This window comes from Rhinolophus ferrumequinum, chromosome 6 (genome assembly GCF_004115265.2).
Source record: "Rhinolophus ferrumequinum isolate MPI-CBG mRhiFer1 chromosome 6, mRhiFer1_v1.p, whole genome shotgun sequence".
Lineage (NCBI taxonomy): Eukaryota > Metazoa > Chordata > Mammalia > Chiroptera > Rhinolophidae > Rhinolophus > Rhinolophus ferrumequinum.
The window spans coordinates 21907135-21931669 of NC_046289.1; the positions used below are offsets into that span (position 1 = coordinate 21907135).

The 24535-nt window shown below is 49.9% G+C and overlaps 1 protein-coding gene across 7 annotated transcripts in view; it reads right to left on the bottom strand.

Annotated features, from left to right (window-relative positions):
• The window catches only part of TMEM63C (transmembrane protein 63C), a 112230-nt gene that overhangs the window by 44389 nt on the left and 43306 nt on the right, over positions 1-24535 (bottom strand). For 3 of the 7 annotated variants that reach the window (XM_033107834.1, XM_033107830.1, XM_033107831.1), the window contains exon 3: positions 10533-10672. The exons of 2 other annotated variants lie outside the window; for them this stretch is intronic. The gene's annotated coding sequence lies outside the window, so the exon portion shown is untranslated. Of the gene's footprint in view, positions 1-10532; positions 10673-22291; positions 22556-24535 lie in introns of those variants that run through there. 2 more of the 7 variants (XM_033107832.1, XM_033107833.1) reach the window with 2 other exon arrangements.

A 24535-nucleotide genomic window follows, 5' to 3' on the forward strand; every position in this document is an offset into this window, starting at 1 on the left:
TATAATGCGGAAGGGAGGAGAAGGCCGTCTTCCTGCTGCTTGGGCTGTGTTCTGCTGACAAGCAATGCTAAGGAGAGGAAGTTCTTTGAAGCAGATCAATGTCCAGTCACTGGTTTCTGGAGTGTGGGGGGTGGGAGTGAGGAGCCGGAGGCAATACTGGTTGGTACAGGCTGCAGAGGCTCCCTGATCCCTGGCTTGCAGATGAGGCTCTAGTAGTCATATCCTGGCCGTGGCTGAGGAGTGGTTTGTCTGGTGGGTTAGTTCTGCTCTGTTCTGAAGACCCAGATTTTAACCCTTCCAGGGATTTTGTGATTAATGGTATTCCCTGCACTAAATTCTGTGTTGTTGAAAGTTCTTAGAGCAGTGTTTGCTTCCTAGACAAAGAACAGGTAAGTTCTGCTGTTCTCCTATCTTATGGGTGGGGAATCTCAGGCACAGAGAAGTTAAGTGACTAGCCCAGGTCTGGTGGCCAGTGAGCAGTGGGACCTGAGCCCAGGGCATCTGATGGCCCAGCCCTCTCCAGGAATAATGCCCTCAGGCTCAAGACGGAAGCTAAATGGAGAAAAGTGAATGCTGACAGGAAATTCTGGGAATGCACTCCAGGCCCCAAGTGGGTACAGCTCCTGAGAAGGCCTCAGGAAAAGAAAGGGAAAGGAGATGACACAGACCTTGCGAGGGGCCAGGCATGGCACTGGGTGCCTTCTGACGGTTGTCCACTGCTTGTCATTTACACTTCACAAGCAAGCTAGGAGTAGTTATCAGTATCCCCATTTTACAGGCAAAGGAACTGAGGCTCAAAGAGGTTCAGTAGTGGCCTAAAGTCACACACCTGCAGAGAGTGAGGCAGGATTGGAATCGAACTGTCTGGTTCCACTGTATCATGAGGCCTCTGAAGGCACAACTGGGGAGAAAGCGGCTTTGCCCATTCCAGGAAGGCTGTATTTCTGGAGTACAGGAAGACAGGCTCTCAGATCTGTCAACATCTAAGGGACTCCCCACTAAAGGGGAGGAAAGGCTGCAGGTGGCACAGAGAGATGGAATGCCGCAAGGGGAGAAGGTGGCCATCGGGACCATGCTGGAAGCTGAGTGTGGTCGATGGCTTCCCCCTCATCCGTTTCACCTCTGGGACCCCTCTCCTTGCCTGAAAGCTTCCTTTTATTGCCCTGAAGACCCTGCACCCCCTTCAGGGGCCCATGCCTTTCTGCCTATGGCCCCAAGTCAGGAAGCAGCCATAATAGTGCCCCAATGGGGCTGGAAGCAGGAGGAAGATGCAGATGTGGGCACGTCATTGATGCCCAGACCCCTGGGAGCTGGGCAGTGATGCTGGGAGGCACCGGGACGAGGGCGGGGGTGACTCCCTGCTTGTGATAAAAAGGCAGGAAAGTAAGAACAGCAGAATATAATGCTGTTAAACAAGATGATCTCAATCCTAAACATTGAAAAAAAAAAGGAAAGAAAGAATAAAAAACAAAATTATTGCCATAGAAAAAAAGACCAGTTCTCTCTGGGTGGTGGTACTGTCAGTAGTTTTTTAAAAATGTTTTCTGAATTTGGAAAATGGTTTGATATGCGTATACATTATTGTTTATAACCAGAAAACTCCTACTTAGAAAGGAAGGCCTGATCTTTCCAGGCACGTGCACCATCAGCTTCCCTTGTTCCTTCTGCCTCAAAGCCTTCTTCCCTCCTCAAGTGCCCTCATTTTGACCAGCTCCCACTCGAGTTTGTCGATGGGGTGGAAGGAGTGGAGTAGCCCAGTGGCTTCTATGCAGGCTACCTCCTCAGAGAGAAGATCCAAGGGTCTGGCTGAGCCAGGAAGATCAAGGTGGCCACCGGACCCCTAGAGTTTGGCCCGGAAGCCAGAGGCACCCTTCTCCCCAGATCATAACTCCTCCTGGCGGACATGGTACAGTTCTGACCCCAGCATCAAGATCTGAGAGCAGTGATCAGGGAGGAGGCTCAGTGCCCCCGCCCCCCAGCACAGCTCTCAGTTGGGTAAACGGGGGGCCAGCCAGCCATAGTGTAGCATTTAAATGTGGGTCCCTATGGAGAGCTAGATTCCTTGGGTCCAAATCCCGCTTCTGCTATTTACTAGCTCCATGTCTTTGGGCAAGTTTCTTGACCTGTGCCTCAGTTTCCTTATCTGTCAGATGGAGATGGTAATAGCATCTACCTTATTGGGTGAACGTGAGGATTGCGTGAACCAATTCACATGAGACCCTTAGAACAGTGCCTAGCACACAGCAATGGCTCGATATGGTTAGGTATTATTTTCCTTGTTATTACCTAGAACATTTGATTTTTATTTACAGGATGTCATAGCAAGTGGCCGATTCCCTCAGTGGATGGAAAGCTCCTTGGTGACAGAACCCATGGCTGGGTTTGCTCTTTCTTTTCTCTGCTGAGCTAGGCAGAGCTGAGTGCTTTACAAATATTTGTTGAAGAAAGGAATGATTGGCGGTGGGATTAGGAGGGGTCTCATTTGGCCCCCAGGATCGATCTCAAACCCCGAGTGCTGTGGCTGGAGAGCCTCGTACAAATCCTCTAACCTAAGCCCCTCCTTCGCTGATGAGCGGAGGGTGCCGCTGGCTAACATTCCCCTGGCTTCCATCTCTCAAGCTGGGCAGCCCCTGCCCACCTCCGTCTCCTTCTCCCCCTGGGGCTCCCCTCAATCAGTAAATTGAGGGCATGGTGAAATCTTAACTGAGGCAGCCATTTCTGTCTTGATTTAGAAAAAAAATGTGGCCCATCTCAAATCCCAGTGTTGGGGAGCACGTACATTACCACAGAAGCAGGTGAAACTGCGGGCTTCAGTTTGACACAGTTATCGCCTTAATTCCCGTCTCCGTGGTAACAAGTCTGGACTAAGCCTCCAGCAAGCAGAGACTGGGCAAAGGGCTCACAGCAGCAGCGCTCCCCTACCCCCACGTTGTCCTCTCCCGAGACTCTTCCCTGCTGGAGTTCCCACAGGAGTCCTGAGTACACTGAAAGGGGAGGGCATGGGAGAGGAGATGCACACTTGGCAGACACCCCGTGGATCCAGACTCAGCCCCAGTTACAGCCAGAAGGAAGGTGCACAGCAGCAGGATGCGATTGGCTGCCATCCCACCCCGGCAGCTCCTGCTGCCAATATGGACTCTGGTGGATGGTGCCACATGCGAGGTGAGACAGAGAGATCCAGGCTCTACAGCCAGGAGGCTGAGCCCTGGCTCACGCGGACCCAACCAGTGGTTGATGATTTGTTAATGTGTAGCTAGAACCAGCCTTCACTGAACACCTGCTCTGTGCCAGCCCTGAACTAGGAAGTGGGGAGGAAAGGTAAATGAAAGGGATCTGCCCTCAGTTGGAGCACAGTCAGGTGGGGGGGACCCAAACAGTGCGAAAGCACCCAATCAGAATGCAGAGTAACAGATGCCTGTTCAGTAAGGAAAGCAAGATGCAGGCAGCACATGGAGAACGCCTGCCTGCGCCTGGATTTTCTCTGCAGGGAGACGCAAAAAACTCTTGACGGCGGTTGCCTTCTGGGAGAGCAACTAGGTGGAAGCTGAGGCAGAGGGAGGAAGACTTACTGTCATTATATTCTCTCTTTTTACGTTTTGAATTTTGTACCATGTGCATATCTAACCAAGCCAAACAAAGAGCACAACCAAGATGAAAAGTAGCACCCATACTGGGGTGTGACTTACTTTGTGCTGGGCTACAGAGGAGGAAAGAGCAGCTCTGACTTTGAGGGGTTCTCTCCCCTCAGGATCTCCAGCTCCCATCCTCCGGGGTGCGTGAGTGTGTGTCTGGCCCTTTCTCTGGGCCCGTGTAATTTGGGCTCTGTAGGTGTATTGGGTTGAACAGTAACCCTCCAAAGGTCAAGTCCACCTGGAAGCACAGAATATGACCTTATTTATGTGCATGTACTTGTGTATGGTGATGGATGTTAACTAGATTTATTGTGGTGATCATTCTGCAATATATACAAATAGCAAATCATTATGTTGTACACCTGAAACTAATATAATATATGTCAGTTTTATCTCAATTTTTAAAAACTATATACATCCCATTATTTAGAGATAGGGTCTCTGCAGCTATAAGTGGTTAAAACGAAGTCATACTAGGTTAGGGTGGGTCCTAAATCCAATGACTGGTGTCCTTATAAGAAGGCTACATGGAGACACACAGAAAAGAAAGCCACTGAAGAGAGAGGCAGGGACTGGAGCAATGCAGCTACAACCCAAGGAACTGCAAGGGTTGCCAGCAACCACCAGAAGCGGGAAGAGGCAAAGATTCTTCCCTGGAGCCTGCAGAGGGAGCATGGCCCTGCCAACAACTGGATTTCAGACTTCTACCTTCCAGAACTGGGAGAGAATGGATTTCTGCTGTTTTAAGTCACCCTGTTTATGACAGTTGTTACAGCTGTCCTAGGAAATGGATACAGTGGGTCTATACATTTGTGTTTGTATATTTTAAGGTGTATCGATGTGTTTTGTGTGTGTCTGTGTATGTTTTAGGGGGTATTTGGTTATGCTTGAGATTGTGTTTGTGACTATAATTTGGGTTTGGGGGTGCATGCACATTTATGTGTTTATAGGTACACACTGAGTTGTGTCTGTATATGCATTGATGTGTGTCTCTATATTTGTGTGTGTTGGTGTATGTGAGAGCATATGTGTGTGTAGCCAACAATCTCTAGGGTCTCTCTCAGCCCTCACAATCCAGAAGTCTGTCCTGGGGACCCTGCTGCAGGGAGTGGCCTCGAGGGGATGCTGGCCAGTGGCCGTGGGGAGTGACCAGCATCACGGCAAGGTGCGAGCAGCATCCCCTTGGGTCTAGGGCCACTTGGGAAAGGGGGAGACCTGGGGGGGGGCGTGTGCCCATTGCACCAGCCCTATCAGCACAAGCTGTGGGTCCAGCAGGAGCCATACCCTGGAGCCCAGCCTGACAGCCTTCTCGGAAGCCTTCCGCACAGCCGAGACCCCCGAGAGGAACTCCACCTCCTATGAACCTGAGTTACTTTGAAACATTAGAGCTGTGGTTCTCAAACCGGGGAGCATCAACATCACGTGGCAGGCTTGTTACCCCACAGGTTGCTGGGCCCACCTGAATCTCTGATGCAGGAGGTCTGGGTGGAGCCTGAGAATTTGCATCTCTAACAAGTTCCTGGGTGTTGCTGACACTGCTTGGTGTGGACATCCTGGTCTTCTAGGACAGACCCTGCAAAAGTCAGTCCTGGGCGGCCGGTTGGCTCACTTCGTTAGAGCGCACCGCTCACAACACCGAGGTCGCTGGTTCGATTCTCACATGGGCCAGTGAGCTGCGCCCTCCACAATTAGATGGAAAACAATGACTTGACTTGGAGCTGAACTGCACCCTCCATAACTAGATTGAAAACAATGACTTGACTTGGAGCTGATGGGTCCTCGAAAAACACACTGTTCCCCAATATCCCCAATAAAAATTTTTAAAAAAGAAAAAGTCAGTCCTGGCAGGATCAATCCTGTTCTCTTAGTCTCTTAGTCCCAGCCTCCCCCATGCCACTCACAAAATTATTTATTCAGCAAAGTAGTGGACCTGACTCTGTTCTGCACTCAAGGCCCTTATAGTCTAGGCATAAGATTCTAGTGGGTACACAAACCCTTAAAGAAACCATGACAGGTCAGCATAAGTGCACTCCGGAGGCCTGGAAAAGGAATGCTGGGAGCCCTGGGCAATCCAGAAAGGCTGCCTGGAGGAGGGTTAGCTGAGGCAGCTCTTAAAGGATGGACAGCAGGAGTCACATTAATTGAAGGCTTACTGCCACACACTGTGCTAAGACTCTGCAAGCACGAGCTTTTAATCCTCACAACAACCCCAAGAAGGGAACTATTGTGTCTGAAGGGAGATCTGAGCCCAGTCTGCTTCCAGCAGCCATGTACCCAGCCTCGAGCGCATATGGGGCTTCCCAGTTGAAGAAGAGCTGCCATATGGAGGCCAGGAGCAGGCTATTCCAGGAGGACAGCCTGCATGCACTAACACAGACAGGGAGGTGGACTCAGATGGCGTTCAAGCTTTTCCCGAGGGACTTTGGGTCCCACAGATGGACATGTACCACCTATCGGGGCAGCAGAGATGGAAGGGACACCAGACTCTGGCCCCATCTGTCTCGGTAGGGCAGGAAGCACACTGGCTGCCAAGGAGGGAGGGGGATCAGAGAGAGGCAAAGGGAGCAGCCTCTCTGTCAGCACAGCTGCTCCAGTGATGGGTGGAAGCCAGATGGCAGAGGCTGCAGGTCTGGGTCACATGGCTTCCCAGGGCCTGGGGGGCAGAGAGGGCCGGGAACATGAGGGGCCTAAGAATACCAGTGCTACTGTGACGGGGGCTCTCTACTTATGGATTTGCTGTCGAAGGTTCGCCCTGAAGAGATGCTGAGGGATGACTGGCTGGCACAAACAGTCATGACTCATGGGGCCTCCACACTTTGGCCCCCAGGCAGTCTCTGTGTGGTCCGAGGGGTCACTGGCCTCCTCAACTAGGGCACGAGTCCCCAGGCAAGGGGCCAGCCTCATGATGACCTTGCTCCTGCCCCTTGGGTTGAGGGTTAGGAAAGCCACTCTGGTCCATGCTGAATGAGGACTCAAATAGCTACCTGAATCCAGAGAGGAATGAGCTCCAGCTGCAGCAAGAGGTATTCTAGTTAGGCACAAAGAAGCACTGGCCTGGGATGCTGAAGGGTGTGGTAGCTACTTCTCGGGTAGAAGAGACCCGTCCTTCTGTCTCTGACTGTCTACCAGTCTGGAAAAAATATGGTGGGGATTTCTCTCTCCCCTTCCTTCACTGGCTCCTCCATCGTATCTCACCTACGTTTTAGTTCCCTCTCTCCTTTCCTACTGGCCTCCGGCTTCTGCTTTCTTCGTCCAAATGGGCCAAAGGTGCCCCCCAGCTTGTCCTGGTGTAGCTGGGGGTCTTTGAGCTCGGTCACACTCAATTCAGCCAAGGTTTGCCGAGCCCTACACCTGCCGGAGGTGAAAGAGCTTCATGCTCTGCCTGGGGCACTTCCAGCCAGGGGGAGAGATCAGACAGTAAACTGCTATACCCAAGACAGAGTAAGGGCCTCGCAATGAGAAAGGTACAAGTCAAGGTAATAGGGCTCAGAGAGCACAGCCCCAGGGGGCCAGGGACTTGGTGGCATGTGGCATTTCTAGGCTGACAAAAACCAAGGGTGGGGGGGGGCAGGCAAAAGGGACAAATGAGTGGAGGATGGAAGCAGAGTGAAATATTCTAGAAATGGCAGGTAGAATGGTTTGGCTGCAGAGGCAGGGAGAGAAGGATCTGGTGAGATAACAGACAGATTGGGCCATGCGGTCCTGAATCTCAGGCTGAATGACTTGCAGTTAATTTGTAGGGAGCTGTTGAAGCTTTGGGAGGAAGGGCATGGCATCTGGGCTGGGACTTGAAGGGCTTCTAGATTTTGCTCCTTTCCTAGTAGCTCTTGAAAAGCACCTGGGCCTGATTCTGAGCCCACAGTCTTCCCAGAGGAGCAGAGAATTGTAGTTGCCTTTCAGTGAGGCCTATCCTAAAGACCCTATTTAATCACACAAGTCCCTGGCACTCCCGATCCCCCTTTCCTTCACTTTTTCCATTGCATTTTATCGCCTTCTAACATACTGACGTCATGCATAGCTTATGCTGTTTATCATCTGCCTCCACCCTCGTTAGAACGAAAGCCCCATGAGGGCAGCGTCTATGTCTGTTTTACTTGCTGTTACATGTTCCAGTGCCTAGCATATACCTGGAATCCCAGCAAATTCATTCATTTGTTGAATGAATCAAGAGAAAACTACCTCCCTGCAAGAACCAGCAGGATCTTGTCTGTTCCCTCCTTGTCACTTCACTTCTGGCTTCCTGAGCTTGGCGTCACCCGAGTGGAAAAATCTGAGGAAATCAGACAGAACTCTGTCTCTCCCCTGCTGTGCCTCTCACCCTTGCCAGGAGTCTGGGAAGATTTGGACTGTTTCTCCTCCCCTCCTCTGCCAAAACACCACCACTTTCCTTCGTCTTGGAGTGGAGGCCAGGGGAGGAAGTTTTCAGCTAGGAAAGCAAGAGGCTGGCAGCACTGAGGCAGCTCCACGGGGCAGTCTGGAAAAACCACTCTGATGGACCGACCAGAATAACTTCAGATTACTGAATGGCCACCCCTTGCAGGCACTGCATAGGTACTCTGAGCGTTAGTTCCATGTTGGCCTCTTAGCCACCCTATGAAATTGGCATTATCCTCCCATTTTACATATGGGAAAATAGAGACTCAGAGGAGCTCATTGACCTGGCAAGTTCTCCGCACCAGGTGAGGAGCCCCGTTTTGAACTCGGGCCTTCCTACTCCAACCACTGCTCCTTTTTCCCTGGGACATGGCCTCCCTTCTGTCAGAGAAGCAGCTGAGATGCAGGCTGAGTGCAGCGCTTTCTGCGTTCTCCATCGAAGGCGCCAGATCACAGGGGTCTCTGCTGGCTTCAGGCTTCCCACCTGAGCTATGCCAGCTGAGGTTTTGGCCACCTTCCAGGGATGAATAAGGACAATGACGTCACGTCTGCCACCTGGCCTGAACTTCCAGAGTGCGAGTTTAACTGCAGTCACTGCCTGTTCTGGCCTGTGGCCAGGCATCCTCTCCTCACTCTAATCGGAACCATGAGGGTCGGAGTTTAATACAGGGCTCCCTGCATTTGAGGCCCAGCAGATCCAAGGGAAGCCAACCCTCCCCCATGTGCACATCCAGCACCCAACATCCAGGGCTGTCATATCTGGACCATGGGTGGGGAGGCAGAAGAGCTTGGATCAAACCCGCAGCTGAGGTGGCCGCACTGCCATTCTTGAGGGTCTCAGTTTACCCACCTTGAGGGTGGAAACCCTCTCTCTCAGCACATGTTTCGGATTCCTTCTTATACACAAAGAAAATGATAGAGTCCTGCGTTGGAGGCCTTTAAAGGGCAGGTTAGAGCACCGTCACTACAGATGCAATGGGGAGCCATGGATGATTTTCGAGCTGGGGAGTGAGACGACCGCACTGTGCTTCAGGGAGGTTAATCAGGCTGAATAGTGTGGCTGGGGGAGAAGAGGCTTTTGTAGTGAGCACAGCTCACGTGTTAAGCGTTCACCAAGTGCTAGATGATGTTTCAAGCGCTTTACAGATATTAACTTTGATCTTCATAGTACCCCTAGGGTCCTGCTGTTATCCCCATTTTACAGATGAAAAGACTGACGCACATAGAGATTATAATGCTAGTACCAGTAGGCGGTGGAGCTGGGAATCCGGTGGGAAACCCACCTGACTCCCAAGTCTGAGTTCTTTACCACGACTCGATGCCACCTCTCCCAGTACTCTAGACGGGAGACCTAGTGCTCTAGACCAGGGTTCAGCCCAGGGTGGGGACAGTGGGCATGGACAGAGGCACGGAAGTGAAATAGTGCTTAGGGCTAAGACTCCTGGCCCTGGGGAGCTCTCACAAGGCCGCACCAGGAAATTCTAAGGGAGATGTGAACATCAAGCACTTTGATCTGCACAGAAAAGAACTATATCTAAGATTACTTTTATCGATAATAGCAATAATTACAATGTTCTTGGCCAACAGCCCACACAGGATGGCTGTTTCTTTCCCGGAAAAGAGATTTTAAAGACACTCTCAGAGAAATCTTATCCCAGTTACAGCCTCTCTTGACTAGCCAGTCCTTTCTTGATTTTATTTATTAACTCGTTTACTTACTTAAATATGGAAGAAAGCCTCACTTAGATGCTAACCTAGCTTTAACACCGCCAGTATCCTTTTCACAAGGCAGGAGGAGTTGCTAGGAGTCACCCCATAGGTGGAAGGAGAGGAAAGGATCCTGGGGCCGAGGCTCCTAGGGACCAGGTAGAAAGGACGCCCCTAAACCAGGAAGCGCTACCTGAGACCTACGAGCTTCCTGTGCTGTTCTGACAAGATTACACCTGACTCCTCTGTCCAGCTGTAACATTTAAAAATGACACTATTGATATAAGTAATGCTTGAGAAATAAAAGATTGAGGTTACACGGTATCACTAAGGTCCCTTCCAGCTCTATCGGTCTGTGAAGATACCATTTGTCATAACTCTTTCCTGAGTAAAAAGGGAGGAGAGGCAGGGAACTCTCAGAACAGCCATGTCTGGCTGGGTTCTGGGCCTGTCCCAAACCAGGGTCAGCTGGGCAAGAGCCACTCAGGGGACCCAGCTAGCAGCCCAGGCTGGGGGCATTTCTGCAGAGCAGGGAGCATCTTAGCCAGAGCCAGAGAGCTTTGGTCCCCTTCCCAGGCCTTGAGAGCCAGGGTCATCTAGGATAGAGTCCTTTGGAGAGGGGACTGTGCCTTGCTTGCACTCCCCTGCACCCGCCCACCAGGCTGTGGGTTTAGGAGGGCTTAGGGAGAGCCTTCACCCAAGCACTGAGTGGAGAGCCACAGGCCATGGCAGTGGGGTGGCTACGTTTCCCGGGCTTGAGGAAGGAGCTAGTGCTAGGGTCTTAGCCCCGCTGGGTGGCACGATAGCAAGAGCACCTACCTGGAGTAGTGGGTGAGGTTTGGGGTTTAGGCAGATGAGCGGTCACTGGCCCTTCTTCTTCTAGATCTGTCGTTAGGTGCTTCTGAGTAGCCCAACAACCCTGCTCGACTCCTGAGCACAAAAGTGGCTCGTCCAAGGCTCTGTGGCACAGGGACAACGGAGCACTGTCAGTGCTGGTGGGCATGGATCCCAATCCTCCCACAGCCGCCCCGCGGCTCCTCCCCCAGCCCAGGCAGGCCAAACTTCTTCCAGGTCCAATATGCTTGTCAGCATTTTCTCCCAAGGCCTGCTTCAGGGGAGCTCTGATGGGGTGAGGGTCACCCCAGATGCAACCATGACTCCCAGGCTGCCTCCCACCTCCACATCCAGGTGCCCACCCCTGAGGTGGGTGAGCTGGAGAGCCATCCTCCATCTCAGCAGAGCAGGGGCCCGAGGGAAAGGAATCCATGCATAGAGTGCTGCATTGGAAGTCCAAGCACCTAGGTCTGCTCGGCCACTTCCGCCCTGGTGAGCTGGAGCACCCCACTTTCCCTTACTGAGGGGAGGGGAGTGAGCCTGGATACACAAACAATGCCAGCAGGGCTGAGCTGGGCAGATCAGAGAGGGCCATACCCATCCAGTGGCTTCCAGTAAGACTTGAGAGTCATTGGGTGGGGGGGCTTGCTAAAACGCAGGTTTAAGGGCCCTGCCCTAGCCCACTGAATCAGACTCTCCAGGAAGGTGCCGGGAATCTGCATTTTAAAAGATTCTTCACATGGATGCACGTGGAATGAGACTTGCTGGACTCGGCGCCGGGAAAGGGCAACAAGTCCGAGGATGAAGCTTTGGTCGTACGCATAAAAGGGCCATGGGTCCCTGTCCTGAAGCAGCGTCATTAGAGGAGCCAGTCTCTGCAGACAGGCCAGGGGACACCCCAACCCCACCCAGGCAGCTTGCTGAAACCTTCTAGGTCTCATTTTCCTCATGGACAAAATGAGGACTGGAGGTGGTCTCTGCAGCCCTTCCAGATGTAAAAGTTTAATGTAAGAACTGGTGAACCCACTGAGAAACAAATTTGAAAAGAAAGTTCAGGGGGAAGTATGTTAAATAATATTCTCCCTTATAATTGGCCTCTTCTTAAATATTCTTTTTAAATTCTGAAAATCAGATGCTTATGGGGGGAAAAAATCAAACCTTTCAAAATAATACACAATGAAAAGTCTTTCTGCTATCCCAGACCTCTGTTCCACTCCCAAACATAAGCACGGTCAAGTTTCCTGTTCAAGTTTTCTTCAAGAATTTTTCCATAAATATTGACACATTTTCTATGCCTGCATCTTCTTTTTAAACCCAACCAGGAACATAGTCCTGGTACTCTGTCTTCGTTTTGTTAGTTAATATACACCACACATCTATGCCTAGGAACACACATAGATCCTTCAGCCTCATGGTGTTCCATCCACGGACGCTCTATAATTTACGGGTCTATATCCCGGTAATGGATATTTTGTTGTTTCTATAGTTTTGCTGCACAAAGTTGCAATGACACCTTTGATTGCATATCTTTGTGCATATGTGTGAGGTTAGCAGTAGGATAAATCCTTAAGGGTAAGGAGTTGAAAGTTAGGCGGATCTAAAATTCTGATAGGTAGTGCCAAATTGTCTTCCAAAGAGGACGAACCAGGTGGCACTGCCCAGCCACGCATGAGAATGTCTGTGGGCCCCCATCCTCAACACCAGTGTGTGTTATCAAATCTTTAAACTTTGCCGTGTGAGAGATGAAGAATGATGTCTTGTTTCAAAGTGTAATTCTTAATAATCAGAAAAGGCAGACATTGTTTTCATGTTTACTGATTGGTTGTCATTTGCATTTCCTTTTCCGTGAACTGTCTATGGTCTTTCTAATTTATCTCACTGCTTTTTAAGACGTTTTTTCTAAATTAAGGCAACTAACTTTTGTCATGTATATTGCAAATTGTCATTTGTCTCTTTTTTACTTTATTTAAGGCATCTTTTGCTTGCAGGAATTTCAGATTTTTCTGCAGTCAAAAGTATTTCCTACTAGAGGACCCTAAACATATTTGCTTGTGTTTTTCACTAGAATTGTTAGGGTTTTCTTTCTTTCATTTTAATCGTTCCTCCTTTTTAATCTTTTCTTTCTAGAATTTATTTTGGTGCAACAAATGTGGTAGGGCCCAGCTTAATTTTTTCCCCAAGGGGCTAGATAGTTGTCCCAAAATTATGTTTAAATAATCCATTTCCTCCCCCGCACCTTCCCTCTAGATTAAAAATCTCAATTTAACTATATAGTAGGATAGATACAAAAAGCATGACCTCTGAGTGAAGTGCTAGTTCAAATTCCAATTTCACTGTATCTAGAAGTTACCTAACCTTCTTGTGCCTCAGTTTCCTCGTCTAAAAATGGGGACAACAGGGGCAGCCAGATGGCTCAGTTGGTTAGAGCACGAGCTCTGAACAACAGGGTTGCCAGTTCGATTCCCACATGGGCCAGTGCGCTGCGCCCTCCACAACTAGATTGAAGACAACAAGCTGCCATTGAGCTTCCAGAGGGGGGACCGTAGGGCTCAGTTGGTCAGAGAATGAGCTCTCAACAACAAGGTTGCTGGTTCAATTCCCACATGGGATGGTGGGCTGCACCCCCTGTAACTAAGATGGAAAACGGCAACTGGACTTGGAGCTGAGCTGCGCCCTCCACAACTAGACTGAAGGACAACAACTTGGAGCTGATGGGCCCTGGAAAAACACACTGTTCCCCAATAAAAAAATAAATATTTAAAAAATAAATTAAAAAAATAAAAATGGGGACAATAGCACCATCTGCATAGGGTTATTGTGAGAATTAAATGAGTTATTTCAGGTACGGGGTGTTGAAAGATGCAACTATGTCTTGTCTAGAGTCTCACCTTAGCTGTAAAGACACACGTAGGCTGCAAGTGAAATAATGGAAAAAAAGTATTCCATAAAAATGGTAACAAAAAGAGAGGCGGGTGGCCATACTTATATCAGACAAAATAGACTTTAGGTCAAATATAGGCACAAGAGACAAAGAAGGATATTATATAATTACAAAAGGTCAATTCTCCAGGAAGATATAAAAATTATAAATATATATATGCACCTAGCAGAGCACTCAAATATATGAAGCAAAAGTGAAAGGAAAAATAGTAATGCAATAATAGGAAGAGATTTCAATAAACCACTTTGAATAATAGGTAGAATAACCAGACAGAAGATCAACAAGGAAACAGAGGACTTGAATATATTCAACACTATAGACGAATTGGACCCAACAGATTATACAGAACACTCCACGCAACAGCAGCAGAATACACATTCTTCTCAAGTGCACATGGAATATTCTCCAGGATAGATCACATGTTAGGCTACAGGTGAGGAGTGTAGAACAGTGCCTGGGACATGGGAACTACTTATATATTGGCAGTTACTATGATCAACATATTAAATGTGCTTTGTCTTTGTCTAGATACTCTTTTCTCTTCCGTTGATCTGTGAGCCAGTTCCACAATTTGACAAATACGTATCTATTATTATGTGTCTAAGTGCTGGGGAACCAGGAGTGAATAGCAGTACTAAGGGCTGTTCTTGCCAACTCTGGTTAGATTTACTTCCAGTTACATTTAGCACTTTTACTGTGTTAGTATCATAATTGTAAATGTTTACAATATTGATATTGTAAATGTTTCTTCCAGTATATTTTTTAAAAAGAGGCTAAGGTCTACATATAGAAAAGCTATACATTTTTGGTTTTAATATTTATTAGCAGTCATCTTAGTATTTTTTATTACTTCCAATAGGTTTTTCAGTGGATTGTCTTATTCTTTTTTATTATAGGGGATCAATCTTATCACCTGCAATTTTAATTGATAAATTGGCCTCCCTTTATAACTTCTATTTTCAAAATTTGTATTGGCTTGTACTTCTAGGGAAGTGTTAAGCAATAAAGTTAACAGTGCTTATTTTTTCTTTGTATGTGTTTATGTCCATATAACACACATATACACATACATACACACACATAAAATCATGTTAAGCAATATCCACCTATTCCTATTAAATAAGAGTTAAAATTAGAGGTATATGTTGAATTTTATCAAAGCCTTTTTAGGCATTTTTAACACTTATGGAACTATTTATATGATATTTCATCTCTTTTGAACTATTTGTTCAATTATATTAATAGTTCTTCTAATATGGAATCTATATTTCTGGGATATAGCCCCACTTGCTTGTGGTGTATTCATTTTTTTTAACATAATGCAGTGTGATTCTATTTGTTGCTCTTCATGAAAAATTTGCACTAATATTCATAAATAAAATTTTTGAAAGTAATTTTTCTCTTTTTTGTGTTGTCTTTATCAATGTGTGGTGGCTTTATAGAATAATTTTGACTCTTTCCTTCGCTATCATCTGGTACGGTTGGTGCAGTTTAAATAACATTGCAATTATCTCTTCCTTGAAGGTCTGATGGAAATTAAAAGCTGTCTAAATCTGGGTTTTTTCAGTGGAGAGTTTTATGAAAACTCAGTTTCTTCCATGATTATTGATCTGTTGGGGTTTCTAATTCTTCTGGTACCAAACTGATGACTTATATTTTCTCAGAAAACTCAGTTTCAGCTGGTTTTCAACTGACTTTGCATGTGGTCAAGCATCGTATCCTCTAATAATTCTATTTTCCCTGTATCAGTGGCTATTTCCCACTTTTAACATTCAGTTTATATATTTGGCTATTAGATTATCTGGACTGTAAAAAAAATCTTCAAATGACACATGATTTTTTTCCTCAGGAGCCTATTTACTATGTTCACAACCCAAAAATAGACAAGCCGGAATCAGGGACGAGGATGAGGAAGGTAGCCGGAGAGAGGCAGCTTGACAAACGTGAAGTTATTCAACAAACATTTAAGAAATGCAAAGAGCCTGGCCTGCTCACGTATTTCCTGGCCTTGAACACCCTCCATATCCGTTCCTAACTCCCCCACACCCAGTTAAACCCACCAACTCCCACCCTGCCTTCAACACCCAGCTGTCAAATCATCTGTGGAAGTTTTCCAGACTTCCTGGGAAAAGTCGGCACCTTTCTTCTGACATCCCAGACATCTTTTTTTTTTTTTCAATTTTGAAAAATTTTGAACACAAAAAAGTTAAAAGTATAAAACCGACAGAATTAATAAATGGTACCATTCTGTCATCTTTGCTTCAGATCTTTTTTGTTAAAAGAAGCGTTACTAAGAAACTAGAAAGCCTTCCTTTTCCCCTTTGAGCCTCAGCTCCTTCTCTCGGTCTGCGAAGACCACCACGAGTATGAACTTGGAAGGCACTGCAACACGGCAACATGTCTCTGCCTGTAAGTCATAGATAGTATTGTGTTGTGGTTTTTATTAAAATTAAATTTTCACTAATGTTATTATTCTGCAATTTTCTTTACTTGCCATATTATTTTTGAGATTTACGAGGATATATGTTTTTGATATATGTATATCAGCTTTATTGAGGTATAATTTACAAAACATAAAATTCCCCAGTTACGTATGTTTTCACTGCTGCATTACATCCCATTTTTAGCTGTCTACTCCGTGATTGTAGACATTGAGATTGAGACCTCTTTTGTGTGTTTCAAACATCGCTGCCCTAGATACTCTTAGAATTGTCTCCTTATGCACATGGATGAGTTTCTCTAATTATACACCTGGATTTGAAACTGCTGGTCATAAAACATGGACATTTGCAGCTTTAATTGCTATTGCCAAAATGTCCCTTGGCGCTTTGTACCGCCATTATTGGAGTATTTCTGAAGCTGTTGTCATTAGCTGTTGGCTTGTCTACCTGCCCCTTTCCCGCGAATTACCAGAGGGCAAGAGTGTGACTGGTCTCAACAAACACTTGATAAATGAAAGGATAAGCTCACTGTCTAGCAGAAGACACAGACTCTAATGGGACAATGCCCTAACGGCTGTGAGACCTCCGCTGGCTGGGATCAGGGAAAACTTCATGGAGGAGGTGGCACTCAGATTGGGTTTTGAAAAACAGGGAGACTCTGAATAGACGAGGATGGGGATGAGGACAGGACTGTGCTGGGACGAGGAGCTGGGTCAGACAGTTCCGGCATGTTTGGGGCCAGAGTTACCTCTTAGCCAAGCTGAGAGTGGGCAGGGTAGAAAAGTCGGGCGTGTGTACTTTGTAAAAACTATGAGGTGATATGACACATCCCCGTCCCAAGCAGGAAGGCTCTCTGAGCCACAGCGGAGTGTGAGGGAAGGGTGAAGGAAGCAGGAGGGCAGACTGGAAACGGTAGTTGGGGCTTAATCAGAGACGAATCTTCGATGGCAGACTTTGGGAGCCAGTGAGAAGTGACCAGGTTGGAGCTGGGCTCCAAGATGATTCCTGTGACAAGCAGGCAGAGAGCAGCGATACTCAGCCGCTGCAGTAAGGCCCGGGTAGAGAGGCTGCTCCTACCAACCTCTTGCCCTCCTGTCTTGGGAAAAGATCTGGGCTGCCTCCCTGGGTTTCCTCCCAGACACAGGGGTCCTTCTGCGCCTCCACGTTGCAGCTGTGCGAACCAGGCCAGGGGCTTGCACATTGCGTCCTGCTTCCTCTATCCCCACTGCTCCGTGGAGGTTCCTGGGCCAGGGTCCCAAGGAGCCCCTCCCTGAAGCGTGGAGCCAAGCCTGGCCGCCCCGCAGCTCCTCCCCCTGCCTCTGCTCAAGGCCATGTGTCCCAGGGTGTGGGGTGGGGGTGGGGTGAATCCTATCCTTCCGTGCCCTGCTGTCCTTCAGCAGGACCCAGCTCTGGACACCCCGCCCAAGTGGAGGGGAAGGGGAGAAACGCATGACATTCCCTTCCAAGTCGTTTTGTCTTAAGCAACTTCAGCAAAACCACCAGCAGTGCAATAGCAGGTGAGCTGAGAATGTGGCCGATGTGCTCCAGGGAGGAGGGACACTCCACTGGAATCAGACCTCCTGGGGCCAGTTTGGGTTCGGCCATTTTTGTGTGTGGTTGCGGCTATTACAACCTCTCTGAGCCTCCGCTTTCTCATCTAAGTGGGCTATTCACCCCTGGTCTGTCCCTGGGATGTGAAGAGGATTAAAAAGTAGTGCGAAGGAATGTGATGTCCCTGAGTGGCTCCAGGACCTCAGGCCGGGGACACTGTTCAGGCTATTGCTCTTCTGGTGTCTGAGAGGGTCTCCCCAAAGCCTGGCCTAGTTTGCAGGTCCGGGCACACTAGGTCCTGGGATTCCTGGGCACACCAGGGATCCCTGGCCCAGCAACAGCTTGTTTACTGTACTGAAGCACACCCCCACGCCTGTCACTCCTGTCCAACACCCTGTGCTTCCGAGAAGACCTCCCCCTCTGCCAGGCCCTCAGGGATCAGAAGCTCTTTTGAAGGGAACAGCTCAGTTCAAATGGTGCCTGAAACAATCAACACTGTTGGTCAGCCACTGACACCAAAGTGTGGCCAGTCAGCCCAGGGACCCCTGGACAGCCCGGCCACTGAGCCGGTAAAGAGGCGAGCAAATAGAAAGAAGGGGACTCCCGGTCACTAAGCACATGCTGGGTACTTTCCTGCTTCTCATTCATCCTCCAGATGGCCCTATGCTGGGGATTATTTCGCCATGTTGTGAATGGAAGACTCACAGAGGTGAAGCAAGCAGGTAATGCTGCAAGTGGGAACCCAGCTCCCCAGTGCCCCTCAGGCAGTCTGTCTGTGTCTTATTCTCCATGCTCCCAAGACCCCCCAAAAAAGCATAGCTGGTTCCCCTATGGGGCCCAGCATGAGTGTCTGGTTGCCTCTGTGGCATTTCCAGCCTGTGACCAAACCCTTGCCACTCAAACACCCGAGGCAATGAGGCCTCCACACCAAAGTCCCAACACACAGAAGTATCCTCCTCAGCCACCTGGCCATAGGTCTATCTTGCTCATCTGTGTCTCCAAAGACCTCAGGATGCCTTGCTCTTTTACCAGCACTCCATGGCCTAAACCCAGTGTCTCTCTGGCTGGACACCACTGTGAGAAGACTCAGTCAGAGTGGGGAGAAAGCCACCTTCCTTGATGAGGCCACTCAGTGATAAGGAGGGCAAGGCTAGACTTCCCGCTGGAAGCTGGCCTGGCCCCTCTGCCTCTGATCCTCTGAGGATGCCAGAGGCCTCGACTTGGCATGAATAAGGGTCTGCAGGCACAGGGAGGTTACAAACCGTAGCCACCGCCAGCTCAGCCCTTCCGAGCTTGTCTTGAGGGTGCTCATGCAGCAGGGTGGGAGGGTGGGGAAAGAAGAAGATGGGAGCCCACGATACTCGGATCCTGTTTTTTTCCTAAGTGGGTCCAGGCTTCAGTTCCCTTGTGGAACATTACTAATCGCCAGGAGGTGACAATGGGGCATCCCCTCCCATCCTACCCTGCCTCTGCCTGTTTCAGTACCAGTCCCAGGGGTGCTGGGAAGGCATGTGGCAGCTTGGGTGCCTACCCTGCCTGAGAAACACAGGATGCAGAGTTCTGGCCACAGGTGCTCTTCTAAAGAGCCACCCTCAGTTGGCCCAGAGCCATGCAGACAGATCTAGAACAAGGACACATCACACCTCATTACCTCATGAGCGGCCCACATTCTCATCTCAGGGGCCCCAGGTTCTCAGCTCAGCTCCCGCTATAGCCCTATTTTGCATGAGTTGCACCAGCCAACCCATGGATAAGGATGGGAGTCTGGTTTACGCCAGTCGTGCTGATGTGTCTGCTGTGAAAACCACCGCCCTCCCAGGACAGGGAAGAGGTGAGAACACCAGGCCCACATCAGGCAAAACAGTGCACTAAAAGCTGCTGATCTCACTCGAAGCTGAGCACTCCCCCTAAGCACTTTCATCACAGCCTTTCCGAGAGCCAGGCTGCTTATGCCCCTGAATGCCCCACCCACTCCACACACCCTGGACAATCTGTGCAAAGAGCTCCCAGCATTTTATGCCCATTATCTCCACGGTTCTTCCACCAGCTGCTTTTCAGGAAGAACCACAATAGAGTCCATGGGATTTGAGAGTCACTGGGGAGGATATAGGCCTAGAAGAAGGTCCACTGCACTGCCAATCACCAGCATTTTATGGCACGGAAATCCGGTTTAATGTCATAGGCAGTGAGCAGGGGGAAAAGGAAGTCATCAAAGGGGCCAAAACACACCTTGAAGAAGGTTGGGGAGGAACGGCCTGCCTTCCAAGCCTAGAAGGACCCTAGACCGGCCATGGGGTTGGAAGGCATCCTTAGGAGAGGGAACAGCCACGGTTCCTCTGTGGAGGCCAGAAACAGATGGCTTCCATCTAAAGCAGAGTCTCCGGGAATAACACTTCCCGTATGTAATAAACACTTGACATGTTTCCAAAGCCCTCCCATCCATCTGGCAAGGTGTTTTCATGCCCAGCTGTCAGGTAGGGAAACTGAGGGCAGAGTGCCAGCCAATAGGGGCTCTGGTCCAGAACCAGGTGCTATGCTCTGCCAATGGTTCTCCTCCCGCGACCCAGGGGCCTCTCTGAGGCCTGCCTCTGCCTCTGCCAGCTGGGAGGGACACACCACCAGCTACCTGGGACCATAGGGCAGTGGCCTTCTTCCTGGGGAAGAGCTGGCGGGGACCTCGGGGAACCCCACCAGAGGAGCTGGACATATGGTGAGTCCTCTCCCTTTTCTGGCATTGCACTATCACCCCATGGGCATCCAGGTCTGATCTGGTGTACTTGGAACCCCATTCCTCCCACAGGTCATCCCAGTGATTACTAGGGGTCAGCATGCAGCCAAAACCTGATGTGCTCACCAGGAGCCAGCTTCAGGGGCTCTGTGCTCAGAGGGTGTGTCTGAAAAGCAGCAACTCATGTGGCTGGCTCATGGTAACTCCCTCCCACTCAGAATAACGGACTGGGCAGAACCTCCCATCCTGTGATGCTGTCAGAGAGGTAGCTGAAGTCCCTCTGCCATGGGCCCCCTCCTTGGTGGTCACAGCTGCTAGCACCCGGGCAGGAGGGACAGCTCCTCTTGGTTCTGAGAGGCCTATAAAAATGGTGTATTCCCTATGGGAGACCAATGAGAAGGTGACCGAGTGACTCTGGCCCCCTTTTCAAGTTGCTTCTTTCCCAAGTAACTTGAAAACATATCTTAAAGGAGGAGAAAGTGCTAGAGCTGTCCCTTCACTGACACACCCCTCCACCCATCAGGAGGAACTCACAGCCTCACCTTACCAGGGTTGGGGGACCTGGGGGTGGGGGAGAAAAGGAGACAGGAAGGGGCCTTGTGGTGGGCCAGGGAGTCAGAAGGCCTGTGTGTAGGTAAGAGATCTGGAACAACTCACTGCACCTTCTGTGCCTCAGTTTCCTCACCTACACAGTGACACTCGCTGGCTCCAGCTCTAAAATATCACTCTCTCCCTGCCTCGGTTTCCCTCCAGAGAAAGGCATCTGCCCTATAGAGAAGGAGGACATGGTGAATTCAGGTAAAGTTCACCTCCAAGAGCAACAGATCCGATGTCGTCCATTTCTCCTGGGGACAGGAGTTGGGGAGAGAGCAAGGATAAGGTTATATATATATCACAGACGGTGATGCTAAGAGAAGCAGACTTGCCAACACAGTTCCCCAGCCTCTTCTCCAGAGGATGCAGGACATTAAAGGAGAAAGTCCATCTCCTGTCCCCTGTCCTTCCCCCAGAGACCTGGGAACGTCCACTTGGTTTCTATCAAGGCTGGGACATGAGACTGAAGCCCAGAATTGGACTGCCCCCTTGGGTCTTCCTCTCCCCGAAACCATCTCTCGTTCTCTCCCTGAACCCAAAGATGGCAGAGGCCCATAGCTTCCTCTGCTAAGATGAGCATTTGTCATGAGAATTTTCTCCTGTCCCCAGACAATTCTGATCCCTACAATGTTCATACCCATGTCTCCCTGGAGCCCCACGTGGAAGTTGTAACTCCCTCTTCTCAAGGGTGAGGAAAGGGGGTGCTGGGGTGGGGAGTCCACCCCAGACGGGACTAGAGGTCTAGAGAGCAAGCTCAGTCCCTGCCCCACCAGAGAGCATCCCGTCAAGGCAGAGCCTGAGAGGCCAGCTCTGCAGGACCTGCTAAGTGATCTTGGTGAACTCACAGCATCCCTGGGCCTCAGTTTCCCCAAGTCCATCATCAAAATCCAAAGTTTCTTTCTCAAAGCCAAGGTAAGGATGGAGGCAAGAAGCTTCCTTTGAAAGCATAGGAGGAAAGGTGGCATCCTTTGCCCCTGGGGGCCAGGAACCCAGCCCACCCAGCATAGAATACGACCCCTCAGCCAGCAGCAGCGCAGCAGTGACGCTGTCATTACTGGTCACAGTGAAGTAGACTGCAGGGGCAAAGCTACCCCTTCCAGCCCAGCCCCCTGAGTGGGCGGCACAGCCCGGGGAATCCCTGGCTGGGGGTGGTCCAGAGAGGCAACTCCCACCTGGCTGTCAAGCTGGCGGCCTGGGTCCCCGGGCAAACCTCCTGCCCACCTTTCCCCGAAACCCAGTGACGAGGTCGACCAAGCCACGGCGCTCCCTAGTGGAGGGCTCATTTCATCCTTTCGTGGGTTCAGCTTGGGCGATAGCCAGCGGGGCAAAGGAGTGTGGCGCAGTCCCCCCACCCCCATCCCTCCCACTCAGAGGTCCGAGAAAGCACGGAGCAAGCCGCCCTTCCCCACCCCCTCCCTGTCCAGAACCCGGATTCTGTGCTCCTTCTCCCGGCCGGGTCAGTCCTGGCTCAAATCACCCGCATGCTCACCACATCGGCTCCCTCCGCGCCACAGCTCCAGCCCCAAGCAAGGTGCTCAGGCGCGGCGACAGGCGATACGCTCCATACCTGGGAGGAGACTGCCCGCCGGTCCTCCTCCTCGCCGGCCTGGTGGAGCCAGCCCCACCTGGCAAGGGACTGTCAGCAAATTCCCCCCAGCATCACCGCGAGAGCGGCATCCCGGCTCCTCCCCGGCTGGAGGCAACCTTGGCCCCGCCCCAAGGCTGCTCCGAACCGCCGGGGAACCCAGGCCGGATTATCAGACGCAAAGGCCCAGGCTCCGCCTCAGAGACCTCATCGCCACCAGGAACCATCTGCAAATTACCATCGCAAACGCACAAGGCTGCCGGTCCCTTGCTGCTGTCGCTCCAGCACTCTCTGATCCTCTGGGCCTCGCCTGCTCTCTCGCTAGCTACTCTCTGCCCACCTTACAGCCCTCATCCCAACTCAAGCTCTCCTCTGAGGCCTGTCCCCTTTCCCGACTCCCCAACCCCACCAGCCAAAGCAAGAAAAAAAACACAATCCCAAAGGTAGCAGCCCTCTGCCCACCCAAGGACCACTCCTGGCACCAGCCCAGTGGCTGGTACCCAGTTTCCCCTCCTTCTTCCCCAGCAAAGGAAATATCCACAAATTGGCCACAACCCTGCCTGGGAGGCCCAAGGGAGTGGGTTCCGTCATTTCCAATTTTCCGTGGGCCACAGTCCTGCATGTCTCTAGTTTCATCAAAGTCCTGGCTACTCTACTAGAGACTAGCTCGGATGCAGGTGCCAGTGTTTGAACCCCCAAGGATCAGTATGAGTAGTAAGGGGCTGTAATAAACAGCCACTCTCACTCTCAGGAGGGTGTCTAGAGACGTTTATATAGGAGATATTATCCAGTACTTACTGCACAAAAGCTAACGAGAGAGGAGGGTTGCTAAACAGTTTCTGAAAATGACTCTCAACAGCTTTATTATGGGAAGAAATTGTTAGAAATGTTAGCAATATGATAAGAAGCCGATAAAGGAAGCAGTGTGAATATAAGGTCATGAGATACTGTGTGGAGGGTCGAAGGGTAGCTATGCTTTCACGGGTTGGTTCTCCATAACCAGCAGCACAGTGCCCTCTCCAGGCTGGCACACCCTAGTTATGTCTTTCGCTGGCATGTTCCTGCCTTCCACCCTTTACATCCCACCTGTGGTTCTTCTGACCTAGCCACCTCATGAAAAGCCAAAGTGAGCCACTAGACACATTATGTCAAGAACTGTCATTTTGGGGCCAGCCCGGTGGCTCAGGCGGTTGGAGCTCCGTACTCCTAACTCCGAAGGCTGCCGGTTGGATTCCCACATGGGCCAGGGGGCTCTCAACCACAAGGTTGCCAGTTTGATTCCTCGAGTCCCGCAAGGGATGGTGGGCAGCGCCCCCTGCAACTAAGATTGAACACGGCACCTTGAGCTGAGCTGCTGCTGAGTTCCTGGATGGCTCAGTTGGTTAGAGCGTGGGCTCTCAACCACAAGGTTGCTGGTTCAACTCCTTGAGTCCCGCAAGGGTTGGTGGGCTGTGCCCCCTGCAACTAGAAAACGGCAACTGGACCTGGAGCTGAGCTGCGCCCTCCACAACTAAGACTGAAAGGACAACAACTTGAAGCTGAACGGCACCCTCCACAACTAAGATTGAAAGGACAAAAACTTGACTTAGAAAAAAGTCCTGGAAGTACACACTGTTCCCCAATAAAGTCCTGTTCCCCTTCCCCAATAAAATCTTTAAAAAAAAAAAAGAACTGTCATTTCTTCATTCACTCACCCATTCATTAGTTTATTTATTCTTTCATGGGACAGGAAGGCATTTGGATGTCTATTATGCAGGGGCAATAGGGCCTCAGGGGTCTGGTTTCCAGCCCTGGCTCAGCTGTTAGTGCGCTGTGCAATCTTGGATAACTCACCGGATCTCTCTGACTTTGTTTTTCCCTCTCATCTGGAACACAGAAAGGGCTGGGCTAGTTGGGGTCTAAGGCCCCTCTGGACCTAACATTTCTACTACTCTCTTCTAGGATAAGGGCTGGCAGGAACAAAGATAAGCCAGATAAGTATACGAGTAGTGTTTAAAAACTCTAGCTGTCTGGATTTGAATCCCGGCTGGGCAATCTAAATATGGTACTTAATCTCTCTGAGCTACATTCTTTGCATATGTAAAATGGGAGAAATAATAATAACAACCAAGGTATGGTCATGAGGATTAAATGAGAGACTGTATACAA